We start from the raw sequence: 13,949 nt of genomic DNA, 5'->3' as shown, positions 1-13,949 counted from the left end.
CCAGGCTTATGTGCTATTTTTCCTTCTTCAGACCCGATGAGGTGATTTGCAAACTGGGCAACGAATTTAGCATGCAGGCCCAGCCATAAACAACATATAGTAAAAGGCAGGAAGGATTCCACCTTGAAGATAAGATTGCATTTTAACACCCAGGAAGTTAAGAAGTAAGGTTCTTAACTTACTCTCACAAACAATACCTCAGCCCACCTTGAGGGCTGGGCAGGCGGCCTTGTTTGATATGCTCCCAACCAAGACTCTGATATCTCGGGGAGAAATCAGAGCAGGAAGTTTAAGTTAACTCTAAATATTCTAGGAGCACTTAACAAGTCCACACCCCTAAGCCTTTACCCGGTTCCCCAAAATCCTCAGCTGCCTATAAAACCCCTAGACAACACCCACTAATGGGCTCTCTAGTCCTCTCCTGGAGTGAGCCAGGAGCTCTGTCCTCTCCCTGTATCTCTCAGTAAAAGCCTCTCCCTGGTTCTCCTACCTTGGTTGTTTGCGAAATTCATTCTTCGACTCCCCAAACCAGAACCCAGGCATCATAGAAGTGACTGATACCAAAAATGAGACAACACATACAGATCAGAGATGGAGGGACCATATTACCTAATTGCAGGGACACAGACGTTCACATCTGCCCTGTCTCTGCCACATTAACCTCCCACTGGTGTGGCCAGGAGCTGAGGAGGGAGACCCATGGGGGAAGGGCCTGGAGCCAGCAGCACAGATTACCTCCACTGGACAGACATGGGGACCAGGGCAGCTGCACAGCCCTGGGTGCTCAGGTGAAGACCTGGGCCCACTTGTACCTTTGCCTTGAAACCCATGCCAGCCATGGCAGCTTCACCCCCAGCAAGGAGGCTCCAAGGTTTTGGAGTCCTGCCTGCAGGAAGCAGATGTTGACTTCATCTGGGAACCCGCAGGCAAGCATGCATGGAAGGAGGAGATAAAGCCAGGAGGTGCTGTGTGGGAAGCAGGAAGCAGCCTCTCACCAGACAGCAGATCTGCAAGCACCTTGATCTTGGACTCTCAAACTCCACACTGTGAGGAAAAAGATTCCTGTTATTTGTGAGCCACTGAGTCATGAGATATGCTGTTACAGCAGCCTGAACAGACTAAGACAACTACCGTAGAAGCTGGAGGGGCAGCTCCATAAGTGTAGGTTTGAGGAACTTAACCGTAATGGAAAGAGGAAAGTGGTCTGATTCCTGGAACTGAGCAGGGTCTAGAAATTCTGAAATACATGCTTCCGGGAGCCAGCAGGTTGTAGCTGGGGCTCCCCCTGCCATGTCTGTGGTTTGTTTGGGGCTGATCAAATGCAAGGGTATGGTATTAGTGAATCATGACATTGCTGTAAGTGGGGTGGGGCTGGGAGCTCCACAGGCAGAGACCCCTCCAGGGGCCCCAGGGTGAGGGGACATGGAGCCCTGGAAGGAGACAAAGGAGGGATGGAGACTGGACAGGCCACTCTATGGAAACCTGGGCTCCCAGGGGTTGGAAGTTAGAGTGTGTCTCTGGGCCAGGGGGCATGGAATGCAGGCTTGCCAAGGAATGTCATAGGCCCCCCCATTCTGAGGAATGTGAGATGCAAATAATCCAATTAAAAAATGGGCAGAGGAGCCCAGTTTGAAAAAGACATCTGTGCCCCTGTTTATCGCAGCACTATTTACAATAAGCAAGAAATGGCAGCAACACTTTGGAAGCAACCTAAGTGTACATCAGTAGATGAATGGATGAAGAAGATGTGGTACATATACATAATGGAATATTATTCAGCCATAAAAAGAAAACATCCTACCACTTGCAACAACATAGATGGAGCTAGAGTGTATTATGCTCAGTGATATAAGCCAGGCAGAGAAAGACAAGCTCCAAATGATTTCACTCATCTGTGGAGTATAAGAACAAAGAAAAACTGAAGAAACAAACCAGCAGCAGAACCACAGAACCCAAGAAAGGACTAACAGTTACCAAAGGTAAAGGGCCTGTGGAGGATGGGTAGGAAGGGAGGGATAAGTGGGGAGAAAAAGAAAGGAGGCATCATGATTAGCATGTATAATGAGTGGGGGTTATGGGGATGGCTGTGCAACACAGAGAAGACAAGTAGTCATTCTACAACATCTTACTGCGCTGATGGACAGTGACTGTAATGGGGTTTGTGGGGGGGACTTGGTGAAGGGGGGAGCCTAGTAAACAACGTTCTTCATGTAATTGTAGATTAATGATAACAAAAAGAAACCATTCCTCTTATGTAATGTCATGGAACTTATTAGGTAATCACTAATTAGTAAATTGAATAAAATGTGGACATGCCTTTTTGATTTTTTAAAAAAGGGATTGCCAAAGAAGAAGTGAAAGAAGTGTACATAGGCAATGTTCTACAAGGAGGTGAGGGACAAGCCCCTACAAGGCAGGCAGTGCTGGGCGCAGGTACCAGGAATACATTTTTTGCTTTTATACTTAGAATGTTTGACATTGCAATGTGGAGGCTATTTCAGCTTAAATAAAATATTAAATGTATAATGCAATCTAACATTTATAGACATATTGGCAGGAGTGTTGCAGGTTATAGGTTAATATGCTCTATTTTATTAATTTTAATTCAACAGTTGTGTTTGAAGAATTTTTCTGAAGTATGACTTATTTGCATTGGTTTTTAGGCTTACATATTTCTACTCCATGCACCACTGTGAACAAAGTTTGTGTCTCAGGAATGAAAGCCATTATGATGGCCTCTCAGAGTCTTATGTGCGGACATCAGGTATGAAGCACCTGTTCCATTTTATAACTACAGTAATTTGCAGTGTTAAAAGACATTAAAATCCAATTATAGTCATGCTTTAGAAGTGAGATTCTTTCTCGTAAGTAAAGTTGCTGTGTTTCAGATACTCAGGAGTGGGTCTGGATTTGTGAATTCCCTTTAACAAAGAGGTCAAAATGATACCTTAGGTGTCCTGTGTTAAAAAGTAGTTTTTGGCCAAGATGTTTTAGTCTTTGAATGACACTACTTGTAGTCTTTCCCTAAGATTCTGGGTGATTTAAAACATAAAATTTGTATTTGCCAGAATAAGAAGGATTTTCAACTGAAATGAGAATAAAGGTGCTGACCCTGGGAATCAGGCCATTGTTTGAGCCCTGAATTGATGAGTATTTGGGTTCATTTGTTAAATTGTGTAGGCTTTCCACTAGCCTTGCTGATTTGATTTAGATCTTGTCTTAACCTCAGTCAAGCAAGACAGGCTGCTCAGCAAACATGCCATGGTGTTAGACTAGACCTAGACTCATGGTTTATCAGATCCCAGACTTTCTTCTTTCTGCTGAGTAGAGTGGGGTCGAGACAACCATAAACACTGTTACGGGCTGAAATCAGAGAACACGTGTCTTGCCCTTTCTGGTGAATTCCAGCCTATCAGGGCATAAACACACCAGGCTAAAGCTCAGCGGTGAGGTCCTGACAGATCTCTTCCGTGTGGGAGAATCACAGGTGCGCGTTGCTCCACTGCTCCTCCCTTGTTTGCTCCCGTCTGTCAGGCAAACCAAAGAGGAAAAAGTGATACCTGGGCTAATGTATCAGGTACTTTATTAGAAAAGATCTAAGCGCATGCTAAAAACTGAAATGGCATAGAAAAATATAAAATGAGTAAGAACTCTTCTTTCTTCTCACGCCCAGTCTCTGGCTTATCTTCCACTTTCTTCATATTCTGCCACTTAAAGCCAGGAGCGTTTTGGGCAAGTTGCTTGAACGCTGTGCCCCACTTAGTGTCTTGGAGAGCTTTCTGTGTCAGTACATAAGAGAATATTCTGTCGAACCAAACAGCTGTAATATATTTTATGGGTCCTTATTGAATGGACATCAAGGTCATCTCCAGTTCTTCACTATTTTAAATAATACTGCAGTGAGTGCCCCTATGCATGAGCTCTGTGTACTTGTAGCTACTTGAGTCAGTCCCACTGAGGCAGTAGTTCAGTGGTTAGGAACACAAGGTCTGGGGCCAAACTAATTTCAAGTTCTAGTTCTTTCTCATATCGGCTGAGGACCTGTAGGATCTAAGCATTCAGTGAAGACAACAGGTTAGCCTGTTAGCCTAAGCACAGCCATCTTGAGAAGCTCAGAGGCCACTTTCTGAATATGTTCAGAAAGCCCTTGAAAAACAAGGTGAAAAACAAGTTAATCATAAACACCAGGTGGTGGGCAGCTGCGGCCTTCAGACAGCTAACCTTGGTCAGTTAGCTTATCTTGCTGAAACACTGTATGGCTGAGGGTGTTCTTATCTCGTGAAACCCCCGGGATGTGGTGCCAACCAAAGATTTATGCGTCCTTGGAAAAAAACCCCTGTTACGTGCTTGTAGAACAATACTGTCTTTTTAGAAAATGCTATAAAAACCTCTGGCTTTGACTGCTCGGGGTCCTTGTTGAGACCCGCTGCGTCGGGCTAACTTGGACCCCAGCTAGCTGGTTCCTGAATAAATTCCTCTTGCTTGTTGCATCAAGAGACGCCTTTCGTGAGTGATTTGGGGCGGCGTCCTCCTCTGGGAAAATCCAACAGACCTACTTAGTGACATTCACTGGAGATAGGTGAGGAAAACATGAATCTCATTGTGTACAAGTCTTTCAGAAAAATTCCTAAGAGGAAAATTTGAGTCAGATTTTAAATGATATTTTCAAATGCTTCCCATAAAAACCAGTTATACACCTCACAAAGGTTGTGAGAACTTGTCTATTCACAAGATAATGCTGACATTGGGTGTTATCAAACTCTTGTTAAACCAGTGGGTGAAAGGTGGTCATGAGATTATTTAGATGTCTGAAAACTGAATGACAAGAGACGTTTTGTCTCATTAAAGTTATTGTGGTTCCATAGGAAACACTATTTGTACTACATTGAAATGCTTTCAGTTAGTAGTATTTGATTCATTTGTTCATGTGTACAATTAATCTGAGTCATAAGAAAACTGGGAATTGCGTTATTTTGAATATTTAATCTATGATTTTAGGAAATAGTCTATTTTATTTCACATTGAAGAATAATTGATACCATATTTTCTGTCACTTATTCTTGCCATCATTCCCAGAAACTATTCAGTATTTCAGGATAACTGAATAAAACTTAGATGAGAACTAATTGAAAATCTCTGTATTTCAAATAGTTTTTTGGGGGGGTGGATAGAACTTCTGTTTGTCTTTATTCCTGATTAAAGGCTATGAGAAAATAATAGTTGGCTTTAATTTTAATTTATGTTTAGATTAATGTTTTAAACTAGCCCTTATGATGCAAATTAATGTCTTTTGTTGACTTGTAATAACAGGTTAATTGATTAGTACTTATTAAACTTGGGTATATGCCAGGCACCAATACTACAAAAAATAGATATGACAAGGTTTCTGGTGTCAGTGGAGCTTAGTTGAGTGAGAAGTTTCAACTGTTCAAATATAGCTACATTACAGTGTAACAGTGTAACTAAGAAAAGCATTACGCAGTAACTGGAGAACACAACAGAAGGAACGGAAACTTCCAAGAAAGGATAGAAATAGATAGTCAGGGAAATCATAAGTGGCTGTAGGTTTGATTAGTTTTAAAGGCTATTGTAAGAATTTTGCATGTTGGTGGATGGGTCAAAAAGGGCAGACGTCTGTGTGAATGAACGTGGTATCTTTGAAGACCTTTCAGCAGTTCCACATGACTTATTTCCATATGAGGTCCAGGTCCAGGCATGAGGCTGGAAAGGGAGAGGGAAGTAAGATCGTAAAGGGCCTTATATACTATGCTGAGGAGGCCTTTAAAGAGGGAAAGGATCAGACTTTCATTCTAGCCAGAATGATGTAGGTGACTGTAGATGACACCTGGGTGTTAGAAAAAGCTGCATGTTAGATGACCAAGTAGAAAATCATTACAGTTGTCCGGGAAGAATTGATGAAGAAGATCTCGGATGTAGAAGGATTATTCCCACAAACTGAGATTATTTCTAATCTTTTAGAAGACAGTAAGTTTTTAGCAGTGTGAGTGAAATGGTTAGAAGAATTTCAGAAGATGGTCTTACATGAAGGATTCCTGGCATTCTTATTTCTGATTCAGATCTTAATTACACATTTTAGAGCATTTCCTCTCATCAGGGCTAAGAGGGTTCTTCCTGTGTTCACTGTTAACATAGGGCACATGTAGAATGCCTGTTGGTCGTAGCTCTGTAAAGGGTATGATGGGTTCACAGCTATTTGAATTGACATTGGTCTTTGTGTTGCTGATCAGGATGTGATGGTGGCAGGTGGCATGGAGAGTATGTCCAATGTCCCCTATGTGATGAACAGAGGGGGAACGGTGGGGTGAAGCTTGAAGATTTCATCATAAAAGATGGGCTGACTAATGTCTACAGTAAAATTCATATGGTAATTACTGCATTTTAATTGGAAAATGCCATCGAGTATATAGTACAGTTTGATTTTTAAAATCTATGTATTCTAGGGACACAACTGAAGGATGGGCTCTATAAATGATGACTTTAGTCATTTATTTTAGGAAAATACTTTTCTGTGGTCATTGTATCAACTTGGCTCAATTGCTGAATAGATTTCCCCAAAGTGGAATAGGATATTTCTGACTTGTAATAGTGGATATCCTAACTATTTCATTATTTGCCTTTGAAAAGCAACTTCTAGGCTAATTTAAATCTTTGAAGAAGAGACATGAGTGAAAAGTTATTTAGTACAGAAATAAGTATCTGTTAGGAAACTAAATTTAACTAAGTTATGCAAAGTGAACTTGTTTTTTAAATATTCTAACTTTTACCAGGCAACTGTGCTGAGATTAATGCAAAGAAGCTGAATCTTGCATGAGATGAACAGTATGCTTACGCTATTAACTCCTACACCAGAAGTAAAGCAGCATGGGAAGGTGGAAAGTTTGGAAATGAAGTTATTCCTGTCACAGTGACAGTAAAAGGTAGAGGGATAATGTTCCAAAATCTTAAATATTTTAGTAGACTTTACATGTTGCTATATTTTTTTATGTTTGAGTTTTAAATTAAAACATTTTTATCTTTGTTCATTTCAGCTGAGAACATTGACACTCCTGCATGTGGTTAATAAAGGGAAATGTTGCCACAGATAATATAATTTATTCCAATTTAATATCAAACTTCATCTCCATTGCAAATTCCACTAAGCATATCATTTTTAACTTGAGCAATGTATTAGAGCCCTTTCTTATATAAGTGACAAATCAGACATTAGCTTAAGTCAAAAAGGGGATTTATTAGAAGGCTATGAGGGGTCCCTCCCAGAACTGAAGGATACATAGCAGCAACTAGTCAGCTTTGGGAACTTCAGGGATTGGAACTGGGTGTTCAGTAGTATTGGGATGCGCTCTTTTGGCTTTTCAGTCCTACATGCTTTTGTGTTTTATTTTCTCAGCCTTCCTAAATTGCTACCTCCATCTATACAGTCACATCTATAGGGCTATCAGCCAAAGAGGAAAGAGACATCTTCACCAACTCCAGCAGAATAAATCCACAGTGAAGACTCATTAACTTGGCTTATGTTGCATGTCCACTCTAGCAGTGATTACTGTGCTCAGAGTGGTGGAACACTCCAGCCTAGGTGATAGGCCTGCCCCTGGGGTCATGGAATGGGGTCTGTGATCACAGAAGGAGGCAGAGAGAGAGGAGAATGGGATTTGGCCCAACAGAAGATTTAAATTTCATTAAGCTATCTAATAAATTCTTTAAAACACTTTCAGAGATTACAATTGGTAGATTCTAGAGTAGAATGTACTCAGGATGGTTTAAGGTATGCAGTCACACAAAGGGAGGCACAGACTGCCAGGCACCTTGTACAACAGTTTCTTACTGAGTGGCTATAATTATTGTCTTGACTGGTGTTACTTAAAAGACTTTTGTTTTAGGTAAACCGGATATAGCGGTGAAAGAAGATGAAGAATATAAACGTGTTGATTTTAGCAAAGTTCCAAAGCTGAAGACAGTTTTCCAAAAAGAAAATGGTTAGTATTAAGAAATGAAGTATAAGAAAAAATGGAGTCAGTATAGAGTATCTAGGCTTAGAATTGCCTAAGGATTTTAAAAAAGTAATTCTAGAGAACATCTAGATGTTATTTAACATTTTCAATATATCACTCTCAATGAAATTAACAAATATTTGTCCATAGTATATTCCAAAGTGCGTAACACAGAGATTGTAGAATGATTATACAATTCAGGTTTTCATGCGCAGTTCATCTGGAAAGTTTATTGTGATAGGCAAATCAAATTTACATGTTATGTTAAATATCTGTAAGCTTCCTGAGGACTAATACGATAGCTGTGTTCACTGCAGTATTTCTGGTGCCTGGCACATAGCAGTTCCTCAATAGTTATTGAATGTTAGCATGACTGGGATCACAGAGTTCTAAATTAATGGTATTGAAATCCTTTGAGAAAAAAGGTCAGTTCTGCTTTTAAAATTGGCTGTATACAGTTGCAGTAATAACCTGAAATTACTTTTCCCCCACTTTCTTGATTGAATTTCTCAATACCAACTATAGGAATGGATGAGTTTTCATTTTTAAGCATCATATAAAAATTTGTATTGGAAGAGTATACTTTTATAATTTTAGCAGCTGTCTTCACTGATATTTTTAAAGAACTTGACACAATTCACATGCCATCTGTTTAAATTGTACAGTTTAATGATTTTTTAGTGTTCAGTGAAATTTAATTTGACATACTTTACATACCATAAAATTGTTTAAAATGTTCAGTGATTTTTAGTATTCATTGCAATTTAATTTCAAGTGATTACAGAGAAGATTTTGACATTGATTTGAAAAAAATATAATCAATCTCTGCTTTTTTATGAATAAGCAAAGAGTTAGACCCTGGGGAAAAAAATAACAACTGGCCCTTATCTTTGAAGACCTAGTGCCATCCTGCCTGAGCTCCTGAGCTGATTTAGAATGAACTGTTACTAAAAACCAACACAAAATGTGTTCTTGTATTAGTCGTTTTATAGTTAGCTGTGTATGTTTCCTGAAGGCAGGAATTACCTACATCCATATTTGTAGTTTATGTATCTGGCAATCCAGGCAATGTATGTTAAGAATTTGTTCAGTTGAACCAAATGAGTTCAGTGTGAAGGGATGTTTGACTTCATGCCACTGGTGCTTTCAGGCACAGTAACAGCGGCCAATGCCAGCACACTGAATGACGGGGCAGCTGCTGCGGTTCTCATGACCACAGATGCGGCCAGGAGGCTCGGTGTTACACCCCTGGCAAGAATAGCAGGTAGAAAGTTTTGAACTTGTTTATTCCTAAACCTCTGAAAGCTCTTCCTGAATTGAGTTTCCTTGTTAGTAATACATAATACACAATATTGAAGTTGCCTATTTCTACCTATAGATTGTAGCTTGTGACAGCACTTAGCTAATACATATTTAATATTTTCCTTATAGCTTGCTGTATATGAGTACAGCTTTAAAAATCTTTTCCTGTCCTGTGTAGTAAGTGGGAGAGTACAAGGTCCATGTTTTACCCTGGTACTGTGGGGAAAGGTGGCCAAGTACAATAAACAGAATGTGAGATTAGCAGTCTAGAAGTATGAAATCTAGATGTTCTGGCATTTATTATTAGCTGTGCAAGCCTTGGCATACCCTCAGTCTCCTTAAGCCTATTGTTTAGCTGTAAAACGTGCTTTCCTTTCTTCATAAAGCATTAAACAGGTATGATTCTGTTAGTTTACAAAAAGCCTTACAACTTGGTTTTATTCTAAGTTTAGAGCACGGGTTTTAACCTCAGCACTGTGGACACTTAGCAACAGTTCTTTGCTGTGGGGGCTTTTCCCTCTGCATTGCAGGGTGTTAGCAGTGTCCTTGGCCTTGACCCACTAGACACCACACAAGTGGCATTTTACCTGTTGTGACAACCAAAAATGTCTCTAGATAATGCTGGTGTCTCTGGGTGCACATTTCCCCTAAGCTGTGAGAATCAATGGCTTAGATGATTGTTGTAATTTTACAACGTGTAGAATCTTAGGAAAGGAACAAATACCTTTATTTGTGTACTATATATATGTTGGGTATAGCTTTGGGTGCTTGTAAAAAAGATTTAACAACCTGGTTTTTCTTTATGAAGCATTTGCTGATGCTGCTGTAGAACCTATTGATTTTCCGATTGCGCCTGCGTATGCGGTGCCTAAGGTGAGAACAAAGAGAAGGACGGTGCTCCATTATGCCAACTTCGGGTTTGCTTAATCAAATTAGCAAGTTATAGATTTTAAATGTTGTTCATTTGCCAAAGCATAGAGGGAGCTTGGTTTCCAATCTTCCCACTTCTGAAAACAATTAGAGCAACAAGCATAACAAAACCAAAACACTAAAGGAGCAACCTACAAATTACATCTTCAGTGGAGCAGATAAATACTATATAACTGAAGTGCTTGTAAGTATGATGCTGAGCTCACACACCTGTGCGATGGCAACCATAAAATGGGAAGATGGCATGGCAGAGGAAAAAGGGAATGCTGACAGTCCTGGTTCTCTAATTCAAAGCAGATACTCACTGGTAGGAGAGGTCCCATCCTGACAGGGAACGGCTGGGAGCAGGTCTTGAGGTAAAACTGAAGTAGAGAAAAACCTACTGATGGTGGGGAAAGTCTACATCCTGCACTGATGGTGGGGAAAGTCTACATCCTGCAACAACTGTCAGCCTGAGTCTCTGTGGGAAGTTGCTGAGGGGTTTTAGGAAAAGAGACAGTGACGAGGAGGTGTAGGGGTCGAGGGAGCTCCAGAGTCCAGCAAACGCTCCCTTTCAGAAGGAAAGCATCTCACCTGGAGAGTCAACTACTGAGAGCAGCACCCAGGTTATTAAAAATAAAAAGCAAGCAGAAATCACTGGGGAAGAAGGATAGAGGAGGATCAGAAACAATAGGGAGTGATGATATGTCCAGACGTGGCAGATCTCGGGAGGCAAAAGAAGTAGGCAGCTTCTGAAAGTAGAAGCCAGATGCTGACCCTGACTAGACTGTGAGCCAGAGAAACAGCTGTACTTCTGCACCGTGTTGTCTTGTGCTTGGGACAGAGGAAGCCGAGTGTACAGGTTGAGAAGCTGGGCCCACTGGGGGAAGAGAGGAAAGGGGAGGAATAGGATCAAGTTAGTTTTATTCTGCACAACACAAAAATTTCTAAAGAAAAAGGACCCTAGCAGTAGTTTAGGGAGATAATAGCCTAAGGATAACCAGTAGCACCAAAACACCTTCATGCGTAGCTGAGGAACTACCAGAACAAGAGATCATGACATAGAAAATTGGGAAGAGATAATTTACAGTGAATATACAATAGCTCTGAATATCTGTGCCCCAAATAATCCCATAGCAATGTTTATAAAGGAAAAACTATAGTGATGCAGCGCTAAACAGAAAACACTATAATAGTGGAGACAAATACACTGCTTTCATTTGGCAGATCCAGAATCTAGAACTAAACAATATATAATCAGTAAAGCAGACCTTCACTTAAACAGAGAGTACATATTCTTTTCAGGTCTGTGGAATAGTCAAGAAAATCGAGTTTTCTCTCTCTTCCCAGAATAGAAAATAACACAAACAAAATTTTTCCAGTACAATCCAAAAAGATGAAAATTCAAGTCAGAAAATAAAATGGCCTTTGTTCCTGGAAACTAAGAAACTCCACCTTTAAATATATGTGGCACCAAGGGTAATATAAACCAAAATTGCAGAATTTCAGGAAAGTAAGTTTTGACAGTTATTTCAACATAATCTAAATTTTGAAAAATTTAGGTTCTTAAAGATGCAGGATTGAAAAAAGAAGATATTACAATGTGGGAAGTAAATGAAGCCTTTAGTGTGGTCGTTCTAGCAAACATTAAAATGCTGGATGTTGATCCCCAAAAAGTCAGTATCAATGGTGGAGCTGTTTCTCTGGGTCATCCAATTGGGTAGGTGAAATGATGAAAAACATCTCTTTAATGGCTGTCTATATGTTTCTATCTAAATTTAAATTGTCTAATGATAATTTGTATTCCTCTTTATTTAAGTTTTCTTCCCACCCGTCCTTCATAAGGGAAACTTTCTAGGATCCAACACTGAACACAGACCTGTTACATTTTTTGCTTGAAACTAATACTGTTTTATGTGGTAGAAGATAATTTTAGATTAAAGTTTATGCTTGCCCTTTTAAAAAAGCTGTAACCATTCCCGAAACAAGTCTCATGTTTAAGAGAAGTAGTTAAGCTCAGCTACAAGAATAGCCAATAAACTTTTTAAGAAGTTAATTTGGGATAGAAACATTGGTTAATCATAAATCTGTAATGTATTGAAGAATCAGAATGGTTTCTTAATCCTAGGATGTCTGGAGCCAGGATTGTTATTTGGCTCATGCTCTGAAGCAAGGAGAATATGGTCTTGCCAGTATTTGCAATGGAGGAGGAGGTGCGTCAGCCGTGCTGATCCAGAAGCTGTAGCCCTCTGCGCACGGCAGTAGCCTGGGCGGGCGGGACGGCTTGCAGTGAGGAGTGTGAGTGACAGCCCTGTCGGCTGGTACTCAAAGTCATGTTTCATTTTTTTACTATTTTCTGTTTTAACTCCTTTTTAAAAATAAAAGATCAAAATCTGAAACCTTTTGAAATAAATCTCTTCTGCTTTAAATTGTCATCTTTAGAACTTTAACACATTCTTATGTTATAAAGCTGTGCTATTTGAAATACCAGTGTGCAATATTCGTGACTTAGTAGAAGCTTCCATTTTAGAGAACAAATCATAATTTATCTTTTTGAGGAGTGTGAAAGATCAAGTGAGTGTCATCTATAGCTAACTGACACTCAGCGGACTTTAATGTGAGAGTGGCTGTTCCGGGCAAACTAGCAGTACTACATACCATTAGTTGAGAAGCCACAAAGTGTGCGCAGTGTTGCCAGAAACAGGAAAAAACCGTGTGCCCAGGTCTAGGGTGGATGTAGTTTCCTCTAACCTCAGCATTCCGGATTTAGTGGGGCTGTGGGGCTAAACAGAAAATCCCATAGTCTGGGCTCTGAATTACTGCAGCAGCACAGAGTGGGAAAGAAGGGTGAAACTGCTCAACTGAGTGGATTTATAAAGGGAAGAGACTGCTCCTTCCTATATGCAACAATGCTTATTCTTAAGCAGAATAAAATTCAGTTATCTTGAATTACATTTTATCCAGAAAAACCCCCACACTGTATACACATATCTCTTGGCACTTACTTAATTCATTGTGGATCCTTATCTTGAAGAAACACAATATATGGAGAAAAAGAAATACTGTTCTTTAAAAGTCAAAGACTACTTTAAAAAATATTTGTATAGTAATCACAGCTAACTTTCAGAAGCACTGTCTTAGAGGCTTTATTTATATTAACTTCTTTAATCTTCACAAAAAAACCGAAGAGGGTAGGTACACATTATTGCCCCTACTATACAGATAAGGGAATCAAGACATAGATTGGCTAAATAAATTCCAAAGGCAAATCCAAGCAATCCTGCTCAGGGTTAAAATTCTTAACTCACTGTGCTTGGCTTTTTAGTGTTCTCAATAAGTATATACCTTAACTGTAATGGGAGCAGGGTAAAATACATGAAAAAAAACCCCAACCCAAAATATAGTAGAACATTTCATTGAAGATAAACAGAATTAACACAGCATCCAAAAACTTCTGAATACATCTAAAAAACTCTGACAGTTCTAGGGAAAAAAATAGAGAGAGGAAAAGAAAAAAGAAATAGAATGAGTAAGTGAATGGTGTTTCTTAGAAAGAAAAACAGTACTCTCAAGCAATAATGATGCTATAATAGAAGAAGAGCTCAGGTTTACTAACTGGGAAGATTTTGAAGGCCTATTTTCATTAGCAAGATTAACAATCACACTAAGACTCTAGAGAGAACATAATTTCTCAAACATCTAGGTAGAAAAATCGGTAGCCTCAGTCCT

General features: G+C 39.7%; 1 long non-coding RNA gene and 1 pseudogene across 1 annotated transcript; both read left to right on the top strand.

Annotated features, from left to right (window-relative positions):
* The first annotated feature begins 2,334 nt into the window (after positions 1-2,334).
* On the top strand, positions 2,335-6,316 carry LOC140849976 (uncharacterized). Its single transcript, XR_012132507.1, has 3 exons — positions 2,335-2,433; positions 2,664-2,764; positions 6,249-6,316. It is a non-coding gene; the product is annotated as an uncharacterized lncRNA (long non-coding RNA).
* A 94-nt stretch (positions 6,317-6,410) lies between these two features.
* Positions 6,411-12,633, top strand: LOC140850261 (acetyl-CoA acetyltransferase, mitochondrial-like; annotated as a pseudogene).
* The last annotated feature ends 1,316 nt before the right edge of the window (positions 12,634-13,949 follow it).

The sequence above is a fragment of the Manis javanica genome, chromosome 6 (assembly GCF_040802235.1).
Source record: "Manis javanica isolate MJ-LG chromosome 6, MJ_LKY, whole genome shotgun sequence".
NCBI classification, from domain to species: Eukaryota; Metazoa; Chordata; class Mammalia; order Pholidota; family Manidae; genus Manis; species Manis javanica.
The sequence above is the reverse complement of the archived record's forward strand: the minus strand, read 5'-3'. Positions and strand labels throughout refer to the sequence as shown.